The 22981-nt window shown below is 38.1% G+C and overlaps 1 protein-coding gene across 1 annotated transcript in view; it reads right to left on the bottom strand.

The window, feature by feature from the left end:
* The window catches only part of pik3cb (phosphatidylinositol-4,5-bisphosphate 3-kinase, catalytic subunit beta), a 149934-nt gene extending 130339 nt beyond the window's left edge, over nucleotides 1–19595 (bottom strand). Inside the window, exon 1 of the mRNA XM_062067965.1 lies at nucleotides 19357–19595. The gene's annotated coding sequence lies outside the window, so the exon portion shown is untranslated. The remainder of the gene's footprint in view (nucleotides 1–19356) is intronic.
* Between the last annotated feature and the right edge of the window lie 3386 nt (nucleotides 19596–22981).

Below are 22981 nucleotides of genomic sequence, written 5' to 3'. Positions count from 1 at the left end.
TTTAGTGTGTGTGTTAATCCTCAATCCTTCTATGCCTCTCCTGCATTCCTTGACAGGTCTTGACCTGCATCGCACCAGACGGGATAACTTCAACAGGCGGTTCTTATCTCAGTCGTATTTCTTGCTAAAGTAATTTGCATTTGGAGTATATTTGTGCTCAATCCAAATAATCCAGTTCCACTCGCCAGATCTCAAATAAAGACATTAAAAAAAAGTTTACAGTCCTTGCTTGCAAAATACAAATGTGGAATTGCAAGCTCAAAAACTAGTTGTGAAATGTTCCCACACATGAATAAGCCCCCAACAACTCCATTTCATGGTGCGCTTGGGGAGGATGTTACACAATCCTTTAACGGTAATGACAGGAAAAAGTCACAAACAATAGAAATATAAAGGACAGGTTGTTAAAGCGTTTGAAGTGTTAGAGGTTGTTATGTGAGTTTGTTGTCTTCACAATTAGGTGAGTTTTTTATCTTTCCTTTATTTGCTGCTTAGTATTTACAGTATACAAACGAAAACAACCTCTGTAAACTGTAAAAGTGGCATTAAAGCTACCTGGTGAACTTCGCTGTTCAAGTATTTACAGGCCTTAGCTGAACTTGCAATCCTGACTTTGGAGCAATGGGGCGAAAATCTTAAAAGCAAAGACAGCACTAGAAGTAAAAGGAACATTTTTCATCTAACCGAATAGGCTGCACTAATGAATTGATTATTTGAAGAGTCTTTATCAGGCAGGTCCTGTTATCCGGCTCACTTTCTATTCATTCCCAGCTTTCTCTTCAAGACCCCTACTCCATGGGGGCGGCATGGCGAAGTTGGTAGAGTGGCTGTGCCAGCAATCGGAGGGTTGCTGGTTACTGGGGTTCAATTCCCACCTTCTACCTTCCTAGTCACGTCCGTTGTGTCCTTGGGCAAGACACTTCACCCTTTGCCTCTGATGGCTACTGGTTAGCGCCTTGCATGGCAGCTCCCGCCATCAGTGTGTGAATGTGTGTGTGAATGGGTAAATGTGGAAATACTGTCAAAGCGCTTTGAGTACCTTGAAGGTAGAAAAGCGCTATACAAGTACAACCCATTTATCATTTATTGTCTTCTCCTGCCTAAGTCTCCAGGATATATTACTGTAAATACCTATATAACCATGCATTTAGAATGAAATGTATTACATATAGTACTGTATGATTGTTTTCATTATTTATCTGCTATGCACTTGAAGTGTGAACTGAAGACCAAAAAAAAATCATTGAATTGAATTGACATTAAATTATTGTTGTGTAGTGAATATAACCGTGAATATATTTACTAAATATCCAATTAGGCTTAATGTAGCTGAGTCTACAGATTGCGGCCATAGGATAGACTATGGTGAATGATGTGTCTTGGTCGACTTAACAACAAGACAAGTCTATTTTGTAGACCTCGACTGACCTCAGTCAGGCAAGCATCCTCAACATAAAATTCCTGCGTCTCTCTTTTGGTTTAAACTTATTTTCTTAAAATATCTTCTAACAACCACAATATTCCACTTGATTCTCACTCGTAATAATTAATTGTACCAACAAAAAACTGCTATTGTGGACGGCTGCAACTAACTACTATTTTGAGAGTCAACTTGTCATTTACTCTCTTAACGATTACCGGTAGTTGACTCATCAGATTATAAAGTGTAAAGTACACCTATTCAGTGGCTCTGATTTAGCCACCGGCTTTTTAATTTAGCCAGAAATATTTTTAGGAAAGTGATAACTAACAAAGTTGACTACTTCATTCAGAATTTTTTATTTATCCATTAAGGATGCTGCTCATTGAGTTGTTATAAAAATTATAAATGTATTCAACTTTTGGCCATTTTTAGACAAGGACAGGCAAAGTGGCAATAAAAAAAAGTGTAAGTAAAAGGACAGGCAAACTAGCAGCAATAAAAACTAACAAACCACCAAAGCTAACCAGTTTTCTCAAAAGACAATAGCATTGTGTGATGATGATGCAGTTAGTTTAGTTTAGCTTTGCAGACTTTGGCTAAAATGACAGTTCAAGCAATTGTTCCGACAATTTCATTTCATAGCTAACAAGCTAGGTAGCTTACCGAGGACAATCAGAGACCGCATCTGCCAGATGTCTGATTCTTCTTGTTTAATGGTGGGGCACTCAACGTTAAAGGTGCATTACCGTTACCTACTGTATTGGAGTGTGAAGCACAGTTCCCTCACTTACGTACATACAGTATATACCTTCCCTTACTAAATTCTATTCCATAAACCCGTTGTCTCTCTTAAAAGCTTCACAAAAATGTTCTGGTTGCTGCTTACCCATTTGAAAGTAACCTTCTGTCCATGTCCTCTAACTTCCTCTCTCAGTTTTCTCAGTTCTCTACTGTATTTCCCACAATGAATGATTGCATGTTCCACTGACTCATATCAATGCAGTTGTCACATAATCCTGTTGAGTGTTTGTTTGATAGGGTGCAATGTCTGATTACCACAATCCTCCGCTTTAAATTCTCCAGCATCAAAGACGCACTGTCATGAAAAGAACGGTTTACTTTGACGTATTTAGGGTGAAATCTTACGATACTTTCAGTGTTTTCACCTGCATTGTTGTTGCCTGTGGCGAGAGCCATTATACTCCTCTTGGTGCTGGCCAACTTTTCGTTTCTGTCCAGAAAAATACAGGCTATGACGTTACCGACATTTATCAGCGACAAATTTTATTGTACTTTTTTGGCGACAAATCGTTGCACCACTACCAATGTGTCAAAATACTAAAGAGCGATGAGAGAGAAAATCCATGGCTGGTAGATAGCTCGCTTGTTCACGCAAGCGTCCATATTCAATGTTAGCAATCCAAATGAATGTTAAAACAACCAACCACAATATTGCATTGTCTTCCCTCTAAGTAAACCTCTTGCAGAGCCCACTTTGCTGTGATTGGTCACACGCTTGAGGACTCCCATCCACTCCCATTCCTATTACCACTCCTGAATCTGATCTGAAGGAAGCGACTGGACTGACGGACGTTTCTCAAGCATCGCAAAGCAATATAACTTTCGAAGTGGGGGGAGGCAACAGGTCTGAAGCATTTACGTGGGCATGCCCATATAAGTAAGTCGGCACACAATGACGTCAAATCAACCCCACTTTTTAAAAAATCCCCACTAAGACACAACATGCACAGCGATCCAAAACTGCTTGCAGGGCTCACTTTCCAAAGCATGAACCTTAAGTTAAAAAACAGGAAAATTATAATCTTTCACTTTAACAAAAATGCGCAGAGAGCAACAACAGGTCTACCGCTACAACTAACAAAAGGGAGAAGTTTGTTCCGAGGAAAGGAATAGTATTGTCATTGGTTTAGAACTGGTTTGACTTAGCCGCAACAAACGAGGAACACATGACTGCATTTTGCAAAATTTGTATAAAGCCCACTGCAACAAAAGCAGCAGCACAACACAATTATATACATCCAGTCAGACAGTAGAAATGTCACAAAAGGAAATAAAACCAATGCAACCAACAAATTCTGGCTAAAAGGCAACTTAATCATTTACCAAAGGCTCCAAGTATGATAAGAGAACGACGACTGAAGTCATGTCGCTTTTGCACATCACTATGCATGCCTCAGCTCTGGCATTGTAGTAAAGGGAGATTTATTGGTTAATGTTTTGGAAAATGTAATGTTCAATTTGAATGTAAACAAGTATTTCCCCTTTCTAACAACATGCATTTTTTTTAAACAAAAGAAGAGTTTGCACTTTAACTACAGGATCGACAATGGGGTTACTTTTGATTAAAATTAAAAGCGCAACTTGTTTTGAAGTGTCTAAGTCATTCATATTTATTGTTTTTACTTGAAAAAGTAGGAAGGAAATCTGAAAATTATTATCACGTTCGACAGATAGCAAATAGTTAGCCTGGCGGACATGCCGTCAGTGATTGTGTGGGCTTAAAAGCGTATGATTATTTATTACATTTTTGGAAGCCACTCTTTGGCTGGCCAAATGAAACAACTTGGCGGGCTGAATTTGGACCGGAGGCCCCACTTTGGGCACCCCTGATTTAGAGTTTTATGATAAAATAAAACTCAAATAGCTTGTACTGCCAGTGGACATAATTATGACTCAAAGAAGCTCTTTATTTAAAGGAGCTCTACAAACTTTTTCACTAAGCCATAAAGGACAGTTAGAGTAATCTAGGTGATGCAACATCCTGTTTACAGCCATTATTCCTTAACTTTACAATAAAAGGTTTCGGTTGTACCACCCTGACATTTGACAAAATACAAACTGCAAGTTTTTTAGTTTTCTTAACAGCTTAAAATGATTGGTATTTGTCCAGTGTGAGTTGTCTAAAAACTTTCAAAGTTATAAATATACCATAGTATTTACATTACAATAAATATTTTAAGTTTATCTTTTATCAAAGTACATTTTTCAAAAGTCAGTGTTTATTTGTTTGGACAGGTTCGCCACCTGACATATCGGGGGTTCAAGCTGCCAAAACATAGAAATATATATTACTTTAATGCAGTGAAATAGTATTCAAACTAAAGTATACTTTAAGAAAAAATTAAACCATTGCATGAATTGACTACGTTAATGACCTCATTGACACTTTTCTTTACCACATTTAGAAATTCCGCACATGATGAGGGCAGTAATGACACAGGATGATTATCAATGTCATTTCAGTTGTGGAACATTTTTAATCAGTTAACATTTTTCCCATTAAAACCTGCTTATGGGCTAAATCTTAGTTGGGGTAAATGGGTGTCTTATTGGCTGATTTCTTCCTGATTGCATCGGTTTGCCTTACCAGCATTCTCTAACTTTAACCCAGAGAGGGAGCTAGTAACCAACTCCGTTCAACAAATCTGATCAATCAATCATCAAAGTTTATCTTAGCGACTCCGTTCAACAAATCTGATCAATCAATCATCAAATCTTATCTATATGGCCCTAAATCACAACTTCCTCAAAAGACTGCACAAGCCACAAGGACTTTCTCGGCTCAGATCCCACATCAGGGCAAGAAAAAACTCAACCCAAAGGGATACAATGAGAAACCTTGGAGGCGACCGGTGCAATGGACGTCGAGTGGATCTAGTTATCCAGTTTCTGATCAGTTTCCAAATATAAAGATTGCCCTTAAAGCAAATTTGTTAATTAAAAAATTCCATTGAGAAACTTTGGGGTTATGTTTTAAATTCCAAATTAAAGGGACATGCGGTAGAAAATGGATGGATGGGTTGTTGTTTTATATTGTATTAAATGATCACTATTAAATTATAAAGAGGAATTCAACATATCTTCCAGAATATTACCCACACTAAACAATACAGCAGGGTTCATATACTTTTTAAGGAATGATTTTCCAGGACTTCTCCAAAAGCTTTTACTGAATTACTATTAGGGCCAGAAAATTAATCAAATTTTGATTTCTATTATGGCTCAAAACAATCCTAAAATTATACAAAACCCATATCCAGTGAAGTTGGCACGTTGTGTAATTCGTAAATAAAAACAGTGATTTGCAAATCCTTTTCAACTTATATTCAATTGAATAGACTGTAAAGACAAGATATTTAATGTTCGAACAGAGAAACACATTTTTTTTTGTAATGGCAGCAACACATTACAAAAAAGTTGGCACAGGGACATTTTTACCACTGTGTTACATGGCCTTTCCTTTTAACAACACTCAGTAAACATTTGGGAACTGAGGAGATCAATTTTTGAAGCTATTCAGATGGAATTATTTCGCATTCTTGCTTGATGTACAGCTTAAAGTGTTCAACAGTCCGGGGTCTCCATTGTATTTTAGGCTTCATATTGCGCCACACATTTTCAATGGGAGACTGGTCTGGACTACAGGCAGGCCAGTCTATAACGGCACTCTTTTACTATAAAGCCACGCTGTTGTAACACGTGGCTTGGCATTGTCTTGCTGAAAAAAGCAGGGGCGTCCATAACGTTGCTTGGATGGCAACATATGTTGCTCCAAAACCTGTATGTACCTTTCAGCATTAATGGTGCCTTCACAGATGTGTAAGTAACCCATACCTTGGGCACTAATACACCCCAATACCATCACAGATTCTGGCTTTTGAACTTTGCACCTATAACAATCTGGATGGTTCTTTTCGTCTTTGTTTCGGAGGACACAACTTCCACAGTTTCCAAAAACAATTTGAAATGTGGACTCTTCTGACCACAGAACACTTTTCCACTTTGCATCAGTCCATCTTAGATGAGCTCGGGCCCAGCAAAGTCGGTGGCGTTTCTGGGTGTTGTTGATAAATGGCTTTCGCTTTGCATAGTACAGTTTTAACTTGCACTTACAGATGTAGCGACCAACTGCAGTTACTGACAGTGGTTTTCTGAAGTGTTTCTGAGCCCATGTGGTGATGTCCTTTACACACTTATGCCGCTTTTTGATGCAGCACCGCCTGAGGGATCGAAGGTCACGGGCATTCAATGTTGGTTTTCAGCCTTGCTGTTTACGAGCAGTGATTTCACCAGATTATCTCAACCTTTTGATGATATTACAGACCGTAGATGGTGAAATCCCTAAATTCCTTGCAATAGCTTATTGAGAAATGTTGTTATTAAACGCATTTGTTCACAAAGTGGTGACCCTCGCCCCATCCTTGTTTTTGAATGACTAAGCATTTTATGGAAGCTGCTTTTATACCCAATCATGGCACCCACCTGTTATCAATTAGCCTGTTCACCTGTGGGATGTTCCAAATAACTGTTTGATGAGCATTCCTCAACTTTCTCAGTCTTTTTTGCCACTTGTGCCAGCTTTTTTTAATACAATTCGGTCACATTCAATGATGGCCGCCTAACAGTATTCAAACTGCGATAACTCGGTCTAAGATGGTTGGATTGACTCACAATTTGTTTCTTTGTGTTCAGGGGACCTAGGAGCACAAATAAGTGGTTTACCACTGGGAGGTTATCTGGGGGGGGGGGGCGTAGTGTGCCAAAAAATCAATAAAAAACGGTCAAATTTGACACCAAACGGTATTCAAACAACAATAATTCAGTGTATGATGGTCAGATCGACTCAGAGTTGACTTCTCTGTGTTCAGAAGACTTGGGAGCACAAAAAAGTCAATTGGATCATGTGTCTTACTCCCACACACAACAACTTATAGAGCTTTACATCTCTGGGGTCTATGTGACCCCTGAGGAACGATGGTGTAGGCAAAAATCGAGGTCAATAGGAGGGTTAAACACGTTGCAGGGATAAAATTCCAAATGAGCTACTACTTGCAAAAAATAAAGTTTTCCAGTTTGAACGTTAAGTATCTTGTCTTTGCAGTCTATTCAAATGAGTATATGTTGAAAAGGATTTGCAAATCATTGTATTCTGTTTTTATTTACGATTTACACAACGTGCCAACTTCACTGGTTTTGAGTTTTGTATTATTCGAAAAAACAAAAACAAATAATGGGACACAAAACATGCATGCAAATTGCGGTGCTTGAGACGGTAAAACAGATAAGGGCCGAATGAGTATAAACATTTTTTTTTAAAAAGCATACATCTACTAGAAGTTTGGAATGTCACGATGGTTGTTACATTTATTTGACACCGCTCTAATATGCCTAAACAATAATCAATAAAATCAACAAAAAAAGAAAGGTCATATGATTACTGCAATCACGTAGCCACAGACGGAATCACAGAATTGTTCAATAAAACAAAATCTGCTGTTAAATACAGAATATTAAGAAAATTGACAAAAATGTTACTGAAATTCTGTAAATGTGATGAGGTAACATTGGGATACCACTCATTCATCCTCAAAACTGTCAACCGCACCGTCCTGAACTAGACAATGTGGTTGAAACAGCGACTAAACTAGGAAGCTAAAGCTGGCAAGAACAATCGGATACACCCACAACACATCTCATCTGCTTGTGTTATTGTGAACAATATAATCGATGTAAGATTAATGTACAAACAGGGCAGCAGTCGCCTCAAGTTGTCTTCACACATCAAGCTAAAGACAGCAGCAAACTTCTATCCCTTCAGAAAAACAGGGCTGTGTGCAATATCAGGTTTGACTGCGCTAACAAAATAAATGTTTCAAAAGGTACCACACACAGGCACAATGTACTTAAAACACTTATTATTACATTTACAAAAGTACTATGCTTTGACTCAAAATACTGGTCAAAATTTTTTAAATATGTATTTTATGACGCAAAAAGCACAAACTCTGTGGTGGTAAAATAAGTGTAAAATGTAGAAAAATTAAAAAAATAAAACAGAAAAAATAATTGTATTGTTTTTTTATATTGCTATTGTTATTTAAATGTTTTGTTATAACTATTGTTGTCATCTGTACTTGTAATCTTTATAACGATATCGGTAATTGTGAGTACTACACAGATGAACAATTTAAAGGTGTGAATGTGGACGAATCATTTACCGTAGTGCATTTTAATAGCAGACGTTTGTATATAAACTATGAAAACATTAGAGAATATCTGAGCCAGTTCAAAAAATGTAGTGTTGTTGCAGTTTCAGAGACTTTGCTAGATGAGAACAAGTGTTGTGAAAAGAGATTGGAAGGTTATGAATTATTCACTACAAATAGAGTTGGAAAAAGGGGAGGGGGAGTAGCCCTTTTTGTCAATCGAGATTTAAACTGTAGGAAGATTAATAGTGAATCAACTAATATTGTTGAAGTCTTTGAATGTTTAACTGTAAAAATTTAAGTGAGAAAATCCCAAAAAATAAATGTTAGTTGTGTTTATAGAACGCCTGGATCGTGTTTAGACACATTCAATCAAAAAACTGATTATTTGTTCAGTAAGTCAAACAAGCTCCATATTGTGTGTGGTGATTTTGATATTAATCTTCTGAACCCCTTGGACAGTACCAAAACAACAGATTTTATAACAGCAATAATGCCTTCCCCTCATCACAAAACCAACCAGATACCATGAATTGATTTATGTGCACCCCGACTTAAACAAGTTGAAAAACTTATTCGGGTGTTACCATTTAGTGGTCAATTGTACGGAATATGTACTGAACTGTGCAATCTACTAATAAAAGTTTCAATCAATCAATCAAACATTTTCACCAATCAGCCGTAGAATCAAATAACAGCAGGACTACTAAACGACATAAGTGATCATCTACCTGTATTCAGCATTTTTCACAATTTCTTTAATAAGAAAGAAACAAAAAAAAGCAGCTCAATATAGATTTGTCAGACACCAAACACCAGAAACTATGGCAGCATTCAAGTCTGAGTTATGTGCTCAAGACTGGTGGGATGTTTATACCTCCACAGACCCATATGAGACATATGAAACCTTCCTTAACATTTTCTTAAAACTGTGTGACGAACACTGTCCACTTCGAAAACGTTACATTGAAGACAGCTCCAACAAAGTCCTCCTGGTTGTGTTGCTGTAGTCCGCTGCTAATACACTGATCCCACCTACAACTGTCTTCTTTGCAGCCTTCATTATTCATTAAAAAAATTGCAAAAGATGTCCAGAATACTGTGGAATTATGAAATGAAAACAGAGATTTTTGTATAGGATTCTACGGGGTACCATAACTTCCGTTACTCAGACTTCGTCACGCGCATACGTCATCATACCGCGATGTTTCAGCCGGATATTTCCCGGGAAGTTTTAAATGTCACTTTATAAGTTAACCCGTCCGTATTGGCATGTGTTGCAATGTTAAGATTTCATCATTGATATATAAACTATCAGACTGCGTGGTCGGTAGTAATGGCTTTCAGTAGGCCTTTAAAACTAACGTCTTAGAAAAATATATTGCTCTTGAATCAACACCAGTAGGTAATACTACGATCAATGTCAATTACAAAACTATATGTGGGACATAAATAAAAATGGAAGTATAAGTGTTTGTATGTAGTATATTATTGGTACAAATGTTTAACCAACACATGTACAGGGATAATTCACAACTGTTCGTCTATGTCTTTACTGTGTATATATTTGAACAGTGTTTATGCTGTGTAGAAGGTGTATTTGTAATATGTTGTGTAAAGGAAATTTCTAATTTCTATGAAGCTCAAGATCAGAGCCTGATGTGTCTTGGTTTTGCAACAGCTTGAATTTGAGATTGTTAATAGGGTTAGGCGAAATAAGTGCTCAACTTTAGACTAAAACCGTTCGGTCTGTAAAATTGTCAATTTATGAATTCATGGATTTAAAACTGTTTGTTTATTTTGTTGACCACTGACTGAAGAAATAATCAACTTAAACTTGTTGTGGTTTGTTTGTCACTAGTTTATATCCGTTATTCTTTTAAACTATGTTTAAAGTTGAGTTTTGGTGCTACAATAAATACTTTTTTTTTCAAACTAATGAATAATTGTGTTAATCATGATTACAATACTAATCAAAATAATCATGACCAAACTGTGACCAAAATACATTATTTTATCTCAATGGAACCACTGAAAACTAGGCACACTTGTTCTCACCACAGATACATTTGACTGCAATCTGGCTGTCTGGGAAGCATTGTGGAAAAAAGATGGCTCAGGGTCCTGTCCTGTCCTTGAAGTAGTATGAATTCACACCTTTTAGGACTTTCAGGACTTCTTTCTTTGCAGAAACGTCCATGGTTGTCTGCTTTGTTGCTGTGGAAACTAGTAGTGTTGCTGGCTATCCTCACAGCATCACTCACCTATGACTATTGCGCTACTAGCAACTGTGGCTGCTGTTTTATGATTTTTCCCCTTCAAGTGGCTGCTGAGCACTGCCTCGCCCATATTTGAAATGTCAAATGTTTTACAGCAGTTTGTATTTAGCATTTCTTGGGTCAGTCTTTTGCCAGCCACAATTTGTATTTATCCTTAAAAAGCCATGTATTATTGAAGCTTCACTTTGCTAAGTCGCTTCCATGACTTTTCCAGGCAGTAGACTTACTGCATTAAAAGATGTCCTGAAAGCCTAACAAGCAACCACCGATGTTGACCTGAGTAATTCTAACACAAAATAGTGTCCATATACGTCAGGGAAAAACCTACATTTGTAGTTCAGTACTCTGGTTTGGACGAAAAATCGTTTGTGTACACCATCCATCCATCCATCCATTTTCTACCGCTTATTCTCTTCGGGGTTGCGGGGGGTGCTGGAGCCTATCTCAGCTACAATCGGGCGGAAGGCGGGGTACACCCTGGACAAGTCGCCACCTCATCGCAGGGCCAACACAGTTAGACAGACAACATTCACACTCACATTCACACACTAGGGCCAATTTAGTGTTGCCAATCAACCTATCCCCAGGTGCATGTCTTTGGAGGTGGGAGGAAGCCGAAGTACCCGGAGGGAACCCACGCAGTCACGAGGAGAACATGCAAACTCCACACAGAAAGTTCCCGAGCCCGGGATTGAACTCACGACTACTCAGGACCTTCGTATTGTGCGTTTGTGTACACATTTGTTCAATTGGCGTTCACTCTGAGCTTAGAAGTAAAAAGAAAAGAGAGAAAGGACATTATTGGCAGCTTCCGTGGCACAGTACGTGTTGTGTTGTTCACAGCCATGAGCTTTAAAAATAAATTATTTTTTCATGACGAAATCTTGGTTCTACGTCACCCCCTATTTGCAAACACGTGTGTTATACGTAGGGATGATGTTTGATAAGGAATTATCGAGTTCGAGCCTATTATCGAATCCTCTTATCGAACCGATTCCTTATCGATTCTCTTATCGAGTCCAGATAGGTTGTTGTATATGGAAAAAAACACACAATATTTGGTTTAACAAAAGCTCACTTTTATTATATAATAAAAAAATAAAATCTAATAAATAAATAAATATTGACTGTTACCCACCTAAAAAAATAAAATAAAATAAATAAATATTGACTGTTGTTACCCAAAGTATATTAAGTGGGATTTTTCAGAGAAACAAATATATACAGTAACACAAAAACAACCTGTCTCTGTGATCACTATAGGTGTATAAATAATAATATAGTGTTAAATAAAATCAGTCCCTTGGGCACAAAACTGAAAATAATACAGCTCTCCAAAAAGTGCACTTCTGCTGCTATTTGACATAACTGTTTGTTATGATGCTTTGACATTTTTGCACTTTATTTCTTTATTGAAAGAACATTCTATGAAGAGAAAAGTTATTTGCAAATGTGGTTACAATGCTAATAAATGAAAAGTTAAAGCTAAAAAAAGAAATACACTTTATTGAGTTAACATTATTTCTTTATGGGGGAAAAATGTTATGAGCTAGAGAATATAACAACTACACTACCCAGCATGCAACGGGAGTTACGAGCATGCGCGGTAGCCCCGAAAAGTGTTGCATGTTGCCACGCTGTGAAAGTAAACGTCAAGAACTCAGCCAACACACCTCGTCTGCATTATTTATAATTAGACCGACAACACATCTACAGTGTGATTTTGTTTTGTTTACAAGGAAAGAAAAACAAAAGTTAAAAAAGGGAGATATGTTGTATATATATGTATGTGCTGCGGTTGTTTTAAGAACGTTGCGACAGCTGCCGTAAAGGAGGTGCGTTGCTATGTTTCCGGTTGGTCGTAAAAGTGTTCGTCATGTGTTTTACCCTGCTAAAATCTCTCAGTAAAGTTATTCGATGGATTATAGCTTTTGTTTTGAACTTTATTACACCTTGGAGCGCTTTTTCCCGTCCATTGTTTTCCTGCTTTCGCTATCTGCGCCTAATGACTGAGCTACGTGATGTCCCACGGAGCATTTCTGGTCGGGACGGGATTCGAATAAAGAATCAACTCTTTTCCTTTACTATAGTGGTCTCGATAACGGGTACCGGTTCTCAAAAAGGGATTCGAGTCCGAGGACTCGGTTCTTTTCTTATCAAACAACCGGGAAAACCGGTTTCGAGTATCATCCCTAGTTATACGTTACTGAAAAGCTTATTTTGCTGAGATTCGGATGACATAGAACAATTCAGAATACCATTATAACTTCATATTCAGTGAACACTCACGTTAGACCAGTTTGCTATCATAAACATGAAATCAACTTGCCTTAAAGGGGGACTGCATTTTTTTGGAATTTTGCCTAACGTTCACAATCATTATAAGAGACAAGAACACACATCTTTTTTTTTATTTGTAAAGATGATAAAAACTGCTTGGAAGATGCGGCAAATGGGAGTCACCGTTGTATGTATAACCACAGAATGATTGATGTGTACATCAGACGTATATAAACAATTAACACACCTCTGTGCTAATACACAAATGGATATAAGGCCTTGTTTACACTGCCGGTCAATTCAAATTCTTTGCCCATATGCGACCTGTATTGGATTTTTTCATGTCAGTGTGAACAGTGCATTTAGAATGTTTTGATAATCGACCCAGGCCTCTTTCATATGTGGAAACAAATCTGAGATATATGGGATGCGTCCTCAATGTAAACGCTCACGCGCTTCTGTCGCATTCATCCAACCAGAACGCCGTCAAAAAGCAATTAGCGTCATATTTATTTGACAACGGAGCAGAAAACAGGTGCACTCTATCATGTAAAACCAAAAAACTTGTCCTCTTCCTTCTGATTCTTCTACGCACAATAATTCGGTTCAGAAAATATTGACTTTGATTGCACAAAATCTTTGAAATTGCAACAAATGCGCCAGTACTGAGACCGACTAGAGCTGAAGCCATTTTTACTTCTGTAAACACTGCAGTGCGTGCGACGTCATGTCATGTCCGCATGCGGGTCAGATTGCATTCACATTAGAAATAAAAAAATGTTGTAGTGTTAACAGTCACTAAAAATATCAGATTTGACAACAAATCTGAATGGAACATCCGACCCTGCAATTTGAATGTCGCCTAAAAGCATAGGTGCAAAAAAACCCACATTAAATTATCGGCATGTTAGCCAGGTATATTAAACTCCCGTACAAGGCAGCTGAAGAGGCCGTTTTTAAATCGCAATTTGAAGCAGCAGGTTTTCCTAATGTATCCAGAGCTACCAACTGCACACATTACTTGCCTCATATGACGAATATGTATACTTCAACAGGAAAAATTTTCATTTGTACAGATCATATGTAATACGCAATTGTAATTAACAAACATTGTATGGATGTGGGCGGGTTCAAAGCATGATGATCACATTTTAAGTCACAGCATGGTTGGGAACAGACTTCAAGCTGGCATTCCACACGATTTGTGGCTTTATGGTGAGTACATTTATTTATGCAATTGTCCCATTATTAATCCCTGTGATGCACATTAAGCATACTGTAGGTTTCCCCCAAATTGTACATCCCGTCTTTACAGCATCATTATGAGTCAGTGGTTAAAATGAGTGATTTGATGTTTTGTTTCCTGGTTAAACTACATACTTCTAAAGATCTTTCAAACAAGCCCCTGACTGTCCCTTTGTACAAAGTATACTGTATGTTACAATCTCGTGCATAAAGTGGGAAATACTAAGCCACACCTTTTCCCCGGCCCACTGCTGTACTAACTTGCAACAATAGAGGAATAGAGTACCTTTTTTCACTCCAATAAGGAGCACCTCCAAGTCATTGTAGGTGAAATTCTTCTTTTTTGTCATCTTGCTCATTATCTTTGTGCTTTCAGACTGTATATGATTTGCCACTCCAACATGTGTGCTCAATTTAACGTTGATTGGGATGTAAAAAAAGAAATGTGGTTGGATTTAAGCGCGCGCACACTTTAATACATCTGAATTTGTTTGTGCGTACGCGTTTTCTGGATTTGCATGCACATTATTTTTTAGTAGGATTTCCACGCAAGTCTTATTTATACATGAGACCCCTGATCCTCATTTTAGAAAAAAAACATGTGACATTTAAATTCCTGTAGTTTCATTGGAATGTTCCAACCAGGGATTGACATATTTTTTCATAGTGATGTGCCGATCGATCGGAACATACTGTACTTAAGTATCATTGTCAAATTTGCAATGGGATCAACGAAGGTTTGAAACTATGGTTTATGGGTGTGAATCTAACAAACAATTCTTACATTAAAAAACGATTCTCGCACTATATTTTTTTGTACACAAATTACAAAATAAAACCTTTTCAAAAGAGGTTACAAAAGCTCCTGACACGTGACCTGGCACAGAGATGGCCTAAAAAACGTATTTAAAAAAATGTATTCTTTAAAAAAAAAATGTATAAGGCAATTTAAAATAAATAAAGAATAGTGAACAACAGGCTGAAGAAGTGTACGTTATATGTTGATGTGTGGGGGGATTTGGTGGTAGCGGGGGTGTATAATGTAGACCGGAAGAGTTAGGGCTGCATGGGATTCTGGCAGTGGCGTGCTGTCACTAGAGGCAGGGGAGGCACGGCCTCACCTGCCATCATGGAAAGAAAAAAAAAAGTAAAAAGAAAAAATAATTAATTAAATTGTTATATGTATCCAGTAATTATACTAAAGTTATTTTCCATTTAACTTCACCAGTTTTAGATTATTTTTATTTTTATTTTCACATTTGCCGTTCAAATACTGAGAAGAGACGGTGCGGTGATCAGCAGCCAGTTGAGGCACGTCACTGATTTGTGCCTCAACATGGATTGTGCGCAATGACTCGGCTAACTGCTGGCCTGCTGTGCAGTGAGACCGTATTGCTATATGAATTATATTATACATTTCCATAGTTTAGTTAGCTGAGGTATATAATGTACAGTGTATCTTGTCAACAACTGTATGTGTGTAACATATTTCTTGTGCTGAGCGATCATAAAACTGGAGGCTCGTCTCATAACCCCGCCTCCTGGTGCCAAGCACCTCCGCCGCAGAATGCATCGCCCGACGGGAGCGCCACACCAACCAAAGCCCACACCCAAACCCTCCACGTGCAAGACCGAATCCACCCAAAAAAAGTCACTTAACAAGAAGCCAAAAAGTGCAAAAACAACAATGCTCGCGCTGCAGGAGCCGCGAACGACCGCAGGGACACAACATTAGGTACACCTGCACTGCAGGTTCATATGTTTGTAAATCTGACTGTGATAATGCAGTCGTGCCTCACCAGACATTAACCTCACCGCACGCCATTGGATTCTGGGTATTGGTTGTGTTGTGTTTATGTTGTGTTACGGTGGGATGTTCTCCAGAAATGTGTTTTTCATTCTTTTTTGGTGTGGGTTCACAGTGTGGCGCATATTTGTAACGTAACAATGTTAAAGTTGTTTGATATGGCTACCGTCAGTGTAAGCTGTGTGGCTGATGAGTAAGTATGCTTTGCTGTCTCCTATGTGTGCAAGTAAAAGCAACATACAACATGTGGCCGGGCTGGCACGCTGTTTGTAAATGCTATAGAGGACAATTACTGCAGTGCAATTAGGGCACTCCCTTTATTTAGTAATTAGAGTGTAAATAGGATTATATTTTCCCTGGGAGTTATCTATGAGAGACACTGAGATCCATAAGTCTCCTGGGAAAATCGGGGGGGTCGGCAAGTATGTAGCTGAGCCGCATCAGAGTGGTCAAAGAGCCGCATGCGGCTCCGGAGCCGCGGGTTGCCGACCCCTGGCCTAGTCTCTTACGTGAATGAGCTAAATAATATTATTTGATATTTTACGGTAATGTGTTAATAATTTCACACATAAGTCGCTCCTGAGTATAAGTCGCACCCCCGGCCAAACTATAAAAAAAACTGTGACTTATAGTCCGAAAAATACGGTAGTTATTTTTTAATCGATTTTTTAAAATGTATTTAAAATCAGCATGAATTACAATCGCAATTTTGATGTGAACCGATTTTTTTCAGCACCCCTACTATGGCCCCATCTTGTTTTCCAGGCCATTCCTTCAACTAGTTATTTAAAAGCATGTGTTTCTGAAAGAAATATGTACAGTTTATGTACATGAGCTACCAAAGAAAATCTTTCTTTTCAGTGTATTCAAACTCCTATTACTAAGTGCCAGTAGACACATTCTGACTTCTAGGGATAAACATTTAGATAGTTAGGTTTTAAAAAACCTCCAGCCTTACCTCTCATCCAAATAGTTCAACATTGACTTTGTATGACTTGTTTGTGTGTTTCAGCCACACACAAAAAACATCCTAGAACGAGAAGGCGTTAAAAAGCACCTGCACTTCTTTTTTTAATCAGATATTTCTTAAACAAACTGTTATGTGAAACAATCCATCTGGCATGTTGGGTGAGTAGGCTTCCACCCTTCAGTAAAATAAATAAACATCATCAGAAATGAGATGACGCTTCAGATGAATTTTTAAACTTAATGTAACTTCTTGTGCTCCCTCCCAAGTGGCAGAAAGGCTGACAAGTTAATAAAAGTTTCACATCCCCTTTTCTTTGGTGTGGTTGGCCTTCCAACTGTCAAGAACATGCACAGTATCACACACATCTGGGAAACAGTGGTGTCATCCATACTTATCCGAGTATGTCCATACTTATATGGATGGCACATATTCGTTTTGTAAAACCCACATATAATCTCAAGTAAACTGATGAAAGATTGATCAGAAGAATACCAGAAGCTGAAAGGAGCATGAGGACAATTCCTGGTAATGATCAGATTAAGCACGGTGGAACGGGGGTTAGTGCATGTGCCTCACAATACGAAGGTCCTGTGTTCTATCCTGGGCTCGGGATCTTTCTGTGTGGAGTTTGCATGTTCTCCCCATGACTGCGTGGGTTCCCTCCGGGTACTCCGGCTTCCTCCCACCTCCAAAAGACATGCACCTGGGGATAGTTGGACTGGCAACACTAAAATTTGGCCCTTGAGTGTGAATGTTGTCTATCTGTCTTGGCCCTGCCATGAGGTGGCAACTTGTCCAGGGTGTACCCCGCCTTCCGCCCGAATACAGCCGAGATAGGCTCCAGCACCCACCCCCCGCCACCCCAAAAGGGACAAGCGGTAAAAAGGGTTAGGATCCCAATCAGATTATTAGAGTGTCATCCGGCAAACAAAACAAATGTGAGTTCAATCAGAAGAAAAGGGTTCATAAAGTAGGCTTTAACTACCATAAAAACAACAAAATACAAATAATTATTGTGCCGTACTTGACGTCCTCTGAGTCATAGGGTGCGCACACTTTAATACATCGGTGTCAAACTCTGGCCCGCCGTGTAATTTCATTTGGCCCTTGAGGGGTTTGGTGGTAACGGGGGGGGGGTGCATTTTGTAGCGTCCCGGAACAGTTAGTGCTGCAAAGGGTTCTGGGTATTTGTTCTGTTGTGTTTATGTTGTGTTGCGGTGCGGATGTTCTACCGAAATGTGTTTGTCATTCTTGTTTGGTGTGGATTCACAGTGTGCCGCATATTTGTAACAGTGTTAAAGTTGTTTATACGGTCACCCTCAGTGTAACCTGTATGGCTGATGATGAAGTATGCGTTGCATTCACGTGTGTGTGTGCGTACAGAAGCCGCACATATCTTGTGACTGGGCCGGCACGTTGTTAGAATGGATGAAAAGCGGACGTGACGACAGCTCGTAGAGGACGTTAAAGGCAGTGCCATTAAGGCACGCCCCCAAGACTGTGGTCCGGGTGGAATACGAGAGAATGGTTGCCCCAGGAGATTTTCGGGAGGGGCAATTCCCGGGAAATTCGGGAGAATTGGCAAGTATGCTCTACCGCCGTGTGCGCACAGTTTGCTGAAAAACTCAGTGTACTCTGCGATTTGGCGACTTTGATGGTCAGAAATGTAGATTTGAACTTCTTAGTAATCCCTTTACAGTTGATGTGGAAAAAACAGCAATTAACCTCCAAATGGAGCTGATTGAACTCCAGTGTGATGACATGCTGAAGTCAAAGTATGATGCTGTTGGCGACGCACAGTTTCCACAATTCATCCCTGACACAATGCCTCAGCTCCGCACTCAAGCTACTCAAACTGTTCCATGCACCAGCACCCCCACCGCGACCCCAAAAGGGACAAGCGGTAGGAAATGGATGGATGGATCAGATTAGGATAACAATCACATTATTAGAGTGTCATCCGGCAAACAAAACAAATGTGAGTTCAATCAGAATAAAAGGGTTTTATAAAGTAGGCTTTAACTACCATAAAAACAACAAAATACAAATAATTATTGTGCCGTACTTGACGTCCTCTGAGTCATAGGGTCTACTTGTTGTTTGTGTGAAATATCATTCAGACGTTCAGCATACAAACACTTAAAAGCACCGCAGACATATTTCACTTAATCTGATATTACAAGTTCCCAATCTGACAGACGTGTATCACAACTTAGTCTGGTTACAAAACACACACATATAGAAGTTTTTAAAGTGTCTGATTTTGATTGACAGGCTGCCAAGTCAGTTAATGAGCGCAGTTTGACGTGACTTCAAATGTGAGCCGCTATAAAGTGCAGGCTTACCTTAAGAGGGTTGACAGTGTTCTTGTCGAAGAAACTTCAGAAATGAGACGATAGGAGTAGTTTAAGGCACATAAAGTCTCAGTGGGTGACGCTTGTCATAGCATTGGTCTTCTGGCTCAGGTGGGCGCTCAGCGAGGCGGACTAGTTTCCTGTTTGTAGCCGGAGATGAAGCGCCGCCGCCGCCGCCGCCACTGATTCTCTTTCTCCGCCCTCCATCTACTTCCGTCAAGCTATCGAGCTCGTCGACTACTTGCATTTCCGGTTCCTGTGGTTAAAAATAAACGTCTGTCCAACGGCTTTTATTTATTTATTTATTTTTTTGTAAACGTGTATTAATGCTAACGTTGTTCCCTGTGAGTAACGGTCGACAACAGTACGGCCCGCGGGCCAAATCCGGCCCGCCTGCGTCTTCAAATTGGCCCGCGACACGTCATGAGTTTTTTTTTTGGTTTGTTTTTGTTTTTTTAATTATGAATTTATTAATCAATCAACAAAACAATACACAACAACACCACAACAAATGGTATCTTATATTCATTTTAAAAGTATAACACTTTAAATGCTGCTGTTTTGACACAATCTCGTGGACGACATGAGTTTTTCCTGGTGAAAGACTTTTTATGTTTGGAATGTGCAGCATCTATCTATATGACCGAATGCAAACAACCTTCCCTAATCATGGTGCAAAAAAATCCAACCAACACAAAATGTAAACAGACATGGTCACTGAACTTAGTGGATATTATAAAAAACGTCCTATCACCATAATTTTTTTAAATTACACAGCGTGATGGGAAAATGCTTAAGACTCTCCATACTTATCCATGTTTGCTGCATTTTAGCTGCTCGATAATTCTGACTGATCACAAAACTTTAAGGAGGTTGTCACAGAAGTAAACAAGGTAGAAGTCAAACTTTCGCATACCCTTAATATCCGATTATATTACAATTAATATAATGTTTGTGTGTATGTATGTATGTATACACACATATATATATATATATATTTATACATGTATATATTTATATATGTATGCATGTATGTGTGTGTGTGTATATATATATATATAGATATAGATATAGATAGATAGATGTATATGTATATGTGTGAATATATATATATATATATATATATATATACATATATATATATATATATACATATATATATATATATATATATATATACATATATATATATGTATATATATATATATATATATATATATATATATATATATATATATATATATATATATATATATATATATATATATATACACACACACACATACATGCATACATATATAAATATATACATGTATAAATATATATGTATATATATATGTGTGTATACATACATACATACACACACACATTATATTAATTGTAATATAATCGGATATATATATATATATATATATATATATATATATATATATATATATTTATGTGTATATATATATATATATATATATATATATATATGTATATATATATATATATATACATATATATATATATATATATATATATATATATATATATATATATACATATATATATATATATATATATATATATATATATATATTATATATAATATATATATATATATATATATATATATATATATACATATATACATATATATATATATGTATATAGTTACTTTACGTGCAGTCGGCTTTCGGCCCTCAACCACATTTTTTTAGCCTGATGCGGCCCCCAAGTCAAAAAGTTTGGACACCCCTGATTTACATGAACGGGAAGTGTATTTCTGGTGTTGTCATCCTCGTCCGGACAGAAGGGCGACACGGCAGTGTGGCTGGATCAAAAGAGACGTCAGATATGCTTGTTGTGGTTAGAGCAGTGGTCCCCAACCTTTTTTGCACCACGGAGCGGTTTAATGTAGGCATTATTTTCAGGGACTGGCTTTCCACTTGTGCCAGATAAATACAGCAAAATTAAGTGCATGAAAAATACAACTCACTATAACGCTGAATTAGTGGGAGCCCCATGTTTCTTTTCAATGAAATGCAGATGGAAATCAGCCTTTGGCTACAATCCGTCACATTTATATTTTATATGTTCATTGATGTGCATTGTATCATGTCACAAAGTTATCACAAATATAACAAATGGCAACTTCCTATCAGGAGTTTTATTGTACATTTACAGCACAGGTGTCAAACTCAAGGGGGCCGAATGTGGCCCGCCACATCATTTTATTTGGACCTCGAAAGCCTGGAAATTATGTGTATCAATAAAGTACTGTAACTTTTCTTACTAAATGTATTCTTTCTTTGTATTTTGGGAGAAAAAATATATATGTACTCCAAGTAATTGCAAATTATGTTAACCTAAATATTGTCTAATTATGCAAAAATATATTATCAAATAGAAATTAATACTAATAATAATTATTCTAAAGCAAGTTATCCATCAAATTGTGCTATGTAAAAGTAGCAATAGATTTCATGGTGAAATTGTGAAATGTTCTGTGGTTTTTACAGCATTTTCTCTAAATGAAACAAAACAGTACTTTTTTTACTGTAATAAACTCTGGTGCCGTTTTGGCATTTACAGTAATACAAACCCCGTTTCCATATGAGTTGGGAAATTGTGTTAGATGTAAATATAAACAGAATACAATGATTTGCAAATCCTTTTCAACCCATATTCAGTTGAATGCACTACAAAGACAAGATATTTGATGTTCAAACTCATAAACTTTATTTTTTTTTTGCAAATAATAATTAACTTAGAATTTCATGGCTGCAACACGTGCCAAAGTAGTTGGGAAAGGGCATGTTCACCACTGTGTTACATGGCCTTTCCTTGTAACAACACTCAGTAAACGTTTGGGAACTGAGGAGACACATTTTTTAAGCTTCTCAGGTGGAATTATTTCCCATTCTTGCTTGATGTACAGCTTAAGTTGTTCAACAGTCCGGGGGTCTCCGTTGTGATATTTTAGGTTTCATAATGCGCCACACGTTTTCAATGGGAGACAGGTCTGGACTACAGGCAGGCCAGTCTAGTACCCGCACTCTTTTACTATGAAGCCACGTTGATGTAACACGTGGCTTGGCATTGTCTTGCTGAAATAAGCAGGGGCGTCCATGGTAACGTTGCTTGGATGGCAACATATGTTGCTCCAAAACCTGTATGTACCTTTCAGCATTAATGGCGCCTTCACAGATGTGTAAGTTACCCATGTCTTGGGCACTAATACACCCCCATACCATCACAGATGCTGGCTTTTCAACTTTGCGCCTACAACAATCTGGATGGTTCTTTTCCTCTTTGGTCTGGAGGACACGACGTCCACAGTTTCCAAAAACAATTTGAAATGTGGACTCGTCAGACCACAGAACGCTTTTCCACTTTCTATCAGTCCATCTTAGATGAGCTCAGGCCCAGCGAAGCCGACGGCGTTTCTGGGTGTTGTTGATAAACGGTTTTCGCCTTGCATAGGAGAGTTTTAACTTGCACTTACAGATGTAGCGACCAACTGTAGTTACTGACAGTGGGTTTCTGAAGTGTTCCTGAGCCCATGTAGTGATATCCTTTACACACTGATGTCGCTTGTTGATGCAGTACAGCCTGAGGGATCGAAGGT

This window comes from Entelurus aequoreus, linkage group LG13, assembly GCF_033978785.1.
Source record: "Entelurus aequoreus isolate RoL-2023_Sb linkage group LG13, RoL_Eaeq_v1.1, whole genome shotgun sequence".
Taxonomy (NCBI): domain Eukaryota; kingdom Metazoa; phylum Chordata; class Actinopteri; order Syngnathiformes; family Syngnathidae; genus Entelurus; species Entelurus aequoreus.
This window is presented reverse-complemented; position numbering and strand designations above follow the sequence as displayed.